This window comes from Panthera uncia, chromosome E1 (assembly GCF_023721935.1).
Source record: "Panthera uncia isolate 11264 chromosome E1, Puncia_PCG_1.0, whole genome shotgun sequence".
NCBI lineage: Eukaryota > Metazoa > Chordata > Mammalia > Carnivora > Felidae > Panthera > Panthera uncia.
Window position 1 is genome coordinate 13,575,254 of NC_064814.1, and position 7,062 is coordinate 13,582,315.

The 7,062-nt window shown below is 41.1% G+C and overlaps 1 long non-coding RNA gene across 1 annotated transcript in view; it reads right to left on the bottom strand.

Annotated features, from left to right (window-relative positions):
- The window catches only part of LOC125926636 (uncharacterized), a 53,851-nt gene extending 46,997 nt beyond the window's left edge, over positions 1-6,854 (bottom strand). Inside the window, exon 1 of the long non-coding RNA XR_007459123.1 lies at positions 6,516-6,854. This is a non-coding gene — a long non-coding RNA (uncharacterized LOC125926636). The remainder of the gene's footprint in view (positions 1-6,515) is intronic.
- Positions 6,855-7,062: the final 208 nt, after the last annotated feature.

Here is a 7,062-nt window from a genome sequence, read left to right on the forward strand (position 1 = left end):
AGGTATCTTGCTTTTTCTTTTTTCATACTAAGTTTTCAAAATCTGGGGTGCATTATACACTTACAGGACATCATAATTCATTCTAGCCATATCCCAAGAGCTCAATAACTACATTTTTGGAGGTTATCATGTTGAACAGTACAGGTCTAGAACAGTGTCTTCAAATTTTAGCTTGCATCAGAATCACTTGGAGGGCTGTTAAAATAGAGTTTTCATTCAGTAGGTTTGAGCAAGGCCCCCAAACTCCATTTTTAACAAGTTCCTAGGTGGTGGTGGTGTTGATCTGGGGACCAGATCTGAGAACTACTTGTCTAGAAGCTGAGCAGTAAGAAAAAGAAGAGAAACAATGAGGAGCCAGGAATATGTACAAGCAAGAGGTAAACAAATGTAAAACAATGAGATACCGTTACATACCTATTAGAATGGCCAAAACTAAAAACACTAACAAACACCAAATGCTGGTGAGGATAATGGAGCAACAGGAACTCCTGTTCATTGCTGGTGGGAATGCAAAATGGCACAGCCACTTTGGAAGACAGTTTGGTTGTTTCTTACAAAACAAAACACACTTTTGCTGTATAATCCAGCAATCATGCTCCTTGATATTTATTCAAATGCGTTGAAGACATGTGTACAGCATATGGGTGTTTACACAGCTTTATTCCTAATTGCCAGAACTTAGAAGCAACTAACATGTCCTTAAGTAGGTGAATGTATAAATTGTGCTACATCCAGACATGAAATATTTATGCAGGGCTAAAAAGAAATGAGCTGTCAAGCCATGAAAAGACATGGAGGAAACTTACATGCATATTACTAAGAGAAAGAAGCCAATCTAAAAAGGCTACATATTGAATAATTCTAAGTATATGACATTCTGAAAAAGGCAAAATATGAAGACAGGAAAAACATCAGTGGTCACGAGGGGTTAGGAGGAAGGGATGGATGAGTAAGTGGAGCACAGAGGATTTTTAGGGCAGTGAAATATTTCTGTATGATACTATTATGGTAGATATACATTATTATACATTTGTCAAAACCCACAGAATGTACAACACTAAAAATGAACCCTTATGTAAACTATGGATTTTGACTGATAGTGATGTGTCAATTCATCAACTGTAACAAATGTACCCCTCTGGTGCTGAATACTGATAATGAGGAAGGTTGTGCATGTGTGGGGCAGGGAGTATATGAGAACTCTCTGTACTTTCTATTCAGTGTTGTTGTGAGCCTAAAACTCATCCAAAAATTAAGTCTATTATAAAAAAAAAAAAAAAAAAAAAGAGCAGGAGGGAGCAAGCACCAGATCATCAGGCCAGACAAGCAGTAGGACTCCAGATCAGAGGTAAAGACCTTGGGTAAACCTCCCATACTCTGCTCTCCAAGAGTCAAGGAAGCAGCTTTTCCAGGTTTCAACTTTGTAGGTACCCTAGGGATGGACAGCCTGGAGAACCCTGCCTGATCAGGGGCCAGCTCAGAACCTAAGCCAGGTTTTAAAATCTCTTGCAATGGAACAGCTATCTCCAGGCTCTGACAATTTGAAAAAGATGCAGAGTCTCATTATTTAACACAATGATTTCTAAAACAACCCAGTTTTCAGACTGAACCTATAGGTAGGTGCTCTCACAGTATCTTAAGGCTGCTCAAATAGAATATAAGATAGATGAAATAATATAGAAATTTGTGCTGCTTAAAGATTGCAACAATAAGGTGAGCTGTGAGTTTTCAGAAAGATTCTATAAATACAGAATTTTTTCCCACCTTAAGGGTATATAATCATCCAATTTGGAAACCACAGTTTTCATGAATATTCTTTTTTTTTTTTTTTTTAATTTTTGAGACAGAGAGAGACAGAGCATGAGCAGGGGAGGGGCAGAGAGAGAGGGAAACACAGAATCCAAAGCAGACTCCAGGCTCTGAGCTGTCAGCACAGGGCCGAATGCGGGGCTCGAACTCACAGACCATGAGATCATGACCTGAGCCGAAGCCGGACGCTTAACCGACTGAGCCACCGAGGTTCCCCCTTTTTTTTTTCTTTTCCATAAATTTCTTTTAACTTAATTACCATTGGGAAGCAAGCTTACTTGCCGTGGTACATCACAACACACAAAGCTTTGCTAGAACTTTAAAAATAGACCCCTTCATAACTTCTTGAACTCTGTAGCCTAAATTAAAACTCTGTATCTTAATTTTTTTTTAAGGAGCTGTTTTCTGGTTCATTGTGTCAGAAGACCCTTATATGGTCTGGGGATCCCTCAAATTCAGGAGAAATTTAAAGGCCTAAAGGAAATTTATAAAGACAGCTTTAAAAGATGTCTTTTTCTGGTGGCACTCTTCTATGAACCTCTTCTAATGTCTGGTTCCAATCAAACACTGAGAAATAGAAACTCAGTTCTGGAGGGCAGTGAGACAGATATTCAGAACTTTTCATTTTATAGTGAAAACTCTAGTTCAATATATATATATCTATCTATAGATATCTATATCTATATAGATATCTATAGATATAGATATCTATAGATATATATATATATAGATATCTATAGATATATGAAGAAGCTATAAATATAATGCTAGAGAAACAGAAAAACCCTAATTTGAGTAATTAAAAAAGGGAGTAGTTTCAAATAGCTCTGATAAGGAGCCTTTTGTAAGGCTTCTGTCATCCTTTTTAAAAGAAAAAGGTAAGCCATTCAGCCAACAAAAGAGTTTTTTCAGGAATAGCAGGAAAACTGCAATTCAGGACAAGCAAACTGTGGCAAACCACAAGCAAGTCCTGAGAACAAAGTGAGGGGGTCCTTCATAGAGCTAAGGAGGAAGTTGGGAGGGATGCTTTGAACAAAAGCTCATTGGAGGAAAATGAGAGCTGGAAGTGGTGACAGCCTCTCATTGGCTGCAGGTGAGGGTAGCTTCCTGTTGTTGGGCTGAGAGAAAATCTTCCTTCCTGCTGGACTAGGCAAGCTGGGAGGAATGGTTGTACATGTGTGAAAGCTTGCCCTTCATGTTTTCCCAACTCCAGTTTTGAGTGAAGTTTCCTTAATACATTTTCACTCTTCCCACAACCTGTTGAGGTTGAGAAACCACATATGGAAGCCCAGTTAATTTTCAAAGGTATAATTAAGATAATTTAACCCCTCAAGTCAGAGAAGCCTATAAAGAATTGCATGGTTTGAACTGAGGTAGATTTGCAGTCCATTTAAGTCATTGGACCACTAGTCCACTAGGAAACTGGAAAAGCAATTCATTTAATACAGATGTGAGCATAAATAATAATCCTGCAGTGATATATAATTAATTATATACTGACTTGGAATTATATGATTGCTTTCTATGAAGAATTAATTCAGAGTTCTCTCTTTGGCATTGAGACTGTGCCCCTGATACACCTTGAACTTTCAAAAATATGTATTTTATTTGAACTTGAAGTTTTAGTTGGGAGAATAATGAAATCCTATTTATTTTATCACTCAAAACATTTCTAGGGGGCAGACTGACTTTTTTCAATGAAACTGATTATTTTTGTTACAAAACAAAATGTTTAAGTATGTGTAAAAGTATAAAAAGGGCTTCACTAATGTAACTGAAGAGTACCACATTGTACATTGTCTTCCAGTTATAAAACAAAAACACCCAACCTTGTATATTTTGATGAAGTGTGCATTCTGCGCTAATTTTTAAGGATGGAACAGGTTTAAAACGTTTCCAGTTGTATCAAAGAACGTTCTTAAATATCTTTTAAAAATCCAATCATAAGTTCAGATTCACTTAAATATCCCAAAATAACAAGGAACAAAAGGAGTTTACTTGAGGGCACCATCATTCTGAGATGGACCAAGGTTATCAAAATGTCATCAGTTTTATGACATAAAATTCTTTTATGGTTGCTCCTATATAGGAACATTCAATAAATGGAGAAAGAAGGTCACCATTCCCCCCAAAAACTAAATTCAGATGAAGGCAGAGAATACATAAAACAATTATGTAGGTATTTCTAACTCCTCATTTTAATCTGAGGTTTGTATATATCTTTGGGTATGATTGTGAAATCCAACCCCCCCAACACATACATGAAGAATGAGACCTTCTAGAGGTGCCTGTGTGGCTTAGTCGGTTAAGTGTCCAAATTTGGCTGAGGTCATGATCTTACGGCTGGTGAGTTCGAGCCCCTTATCGAGCTCTGTGCTGACAGCTCAGAGCCTGGAGCCTGTTTCAGATTCTGCGCCTCCCTCTCTCTCTGCTCCTCCCCCACTCATGCCCTGTCTCTCTCTCTCTCTCAAAAATAAACATTGAAAAAAATTTTTTAAGAAAGAATGAGACCTTCTAAAAAAGAAATACAAGAGCTGAAATAAAGAACTACTTACATACTAAATACTTGCCCTGCTTCATAACCAAAGTGTTCTTTTAATAATGTATTCACTTGTGTTCAACGGAATGTTAAATTTTCCTATAACCTTTGGGTTTTTTTTTTAATGTTTATTTATTTATTTTTGAGAGAGACAGAGAGAGGGAGCATGAGTGGCGGAGGGGCAGAGAGAGAGGGAGAGAGAGGACCCCAAGCGCGCTCCGAGCTGTCAGCACAGAGCCCAATGTGGGCTCCATCTCACTAACTGGGGATCATGACTTGAGCCGAAATCAAGAGTCACATGCTCAATGGACTGAGCCACCCAGGCACCCCAATACCCAAAAGAATTTAAAAAACAAGAAATCAGATACTTATACACTAATGTTCATAGCGGCATTATTCACAATAGTGAAAAAGAGAAAAATCCCAAGTATCCATTAACTGATAAATGGATGAACAACATGTGGTATACAGGTACAGTGGAATATTACTCAGCTATAAAAAGGAATGAAGTTCTCACACATGCAACAACACTGATTCATTTGCTAATGAATAAGAGTCACAAAGGGACAAATATTGTATGATTCCACCTAGGTGAGGTACCTAGAAGAGGCAAAATCCAAGTGACAGAAATTAGAATTGAGGTTATCAGGGGTTGACGGGAGAGGAAATGGGGAGTTATTGTTTATCGAGTGCAGAGTTTCTGTTTGAGATAGTGAGAATTATCTGGAAATGGATAGCAGTGATGGCTGCACACTAGGAATGTACTTAACGCCACTGAATTGTCCACTAGAAAATGATTACAATGGTAAATTTTATGTATATCTTACTACAATAATGAAGATACATAAGAGGTTTCATACTTGTTCAAAATTCTTTTGGGTACAATGGGGGAGGGAGAGGGGTACAGAATGCTGTCAATGAAAGGGGAGAATGAGCTGCACATCAGCCACTTTAAGGGTGAAGTGCGGAAAGAAATTTAATTGGTACAGCCTGATCAGCTTGCTTGCTTTTCTTTTTCTTTCTTTCTCTTTTTCTTTCTTTCTTTCTTTCTTTCTTTCTTTCTTTCTTTCTTTCTTTCTATTTTTTTTTATTAGGGATGCCTAGGTGGCTCAGTTGATGAAGCGGTGGACTTCAGCTCAAGTCATGATGTCACGATGGGGCACCTGGGTGGCTCGGTCGGTTAAGCGTCCGACTTTGGCTCAGGTCATGATCTGGCGATCTGTGGGTTCGAGCCCCGCGTCGGGCTCTGTGCTGATAGCTCAGAGCCTGGAGCCTGTTTCAGATTCTGTGTCTCCCTCTCTCTCTCTCTCTCTGCCCCTCCCCTGTTCATGCTCTGTCTCTCTCGGTCTCAAAAATAAATAAACGTTAAAAAAAAAAAAGTCATGATGTCACGGTTTGTGGGCTCAAGCCTCACATCCAGCTCTGCACTAATAGTGCAGGATTCTCTCTCCCTCCTCCTCTCTCTGCCCCTCCCAACTCACACACTCTATCTCAAAATAAGTAAAACAAGAATACACACACACACACACACACACAATGTTTATTACATTTTAGGGAGAGAGAGAGAGAGAATGCACAAATGGGGGAGAGGGGCAGAGGGAGAGAGGGATTCTTAAGCAGGCTCCATGCTCAGCACAGAACCCTCTTGGGGGCTGGATCCCAGGGCCACCCTGGGATCATGACCTGAGCCGAAATGGAGTCCGACTCTCAATGGACACCCAGGCAGCTCTCCTGGTCTGCTTTCTTAAACCAAAGCTGGGTAGAGATCCAAAATAACTATTGGGACAATATGCGCCAATAAAACTTATCCCCCTGTACTATTTCCGTTTGTTCCTGAATTAAAAGAACATCTTTCACCTTATTGAGCGCTTCTCAGGTTTTGATTTTAAATATAAACACCTTAAAGGTTTTCGCAGCCTCTAGGTTTCTCATCTTCCATATTTCAATGCACACAACATTCAGCATTTCTCTGAGACTATCATATCTCCAAATGAGACTGCCCACGTAAATGGCCTGTCTGGCGCAGGTCACAGTGAAATATGTTCAGGAGTTACATTAAGACCAAAACGCCTTCACCCCGATTGTAGCCTGGGTCCTAGAACAGAGGGCAGCTCTGCCTCGGGAAGGGGGTGTCCCAACAACACCCAACTCCATACGGGTTCCTCACCTTCTGTAAACGGGCACGTCTATTATTCTCTTGGCTGTTCCAAAGGACTCTGGGAGTTAGGGAAGGGCCCAAGGGCCAAAAATGAAATGTTGGCACAAGGTGCGCAGCGATAGGTTTAGATTATCAGCCAGTTGCTGGGCGACTTCTCAAATCTTCCGACCACCTCCACCGCTTCTCCCACGGGGTAGGCCTGCTCTCTTTCCTTACCTTCCACGCCCCGCCCCTCCGCTGCCCTATTAGCCAATCATAGAGCTGTTGCTTGCCAATTAGAGCCAATCCCGAACAGGTTTACTTTGAGCGGGAAAGATTCAGAAGCTGCGGGAGAGCGAGGTCAGTTAACGGCCCCTTCTAGGCTTTGTCTGGGGGGGGGGGCGGAGGGGGGGGGTAACAGGCCCTGGAGGCGGTTGCCTATTGGCTGGGCAGCGGGCCAATGAGGGGGTGCGAAGCGAGGGGCGTGCCTCCTAGGAGGGAGGGGGGCGGGGCGGGCTCTTTGCAGGGTCGCGTGCCGGGTCTCGAGCAGGGGTAGGCAATGTAACGGCCTCTCCCC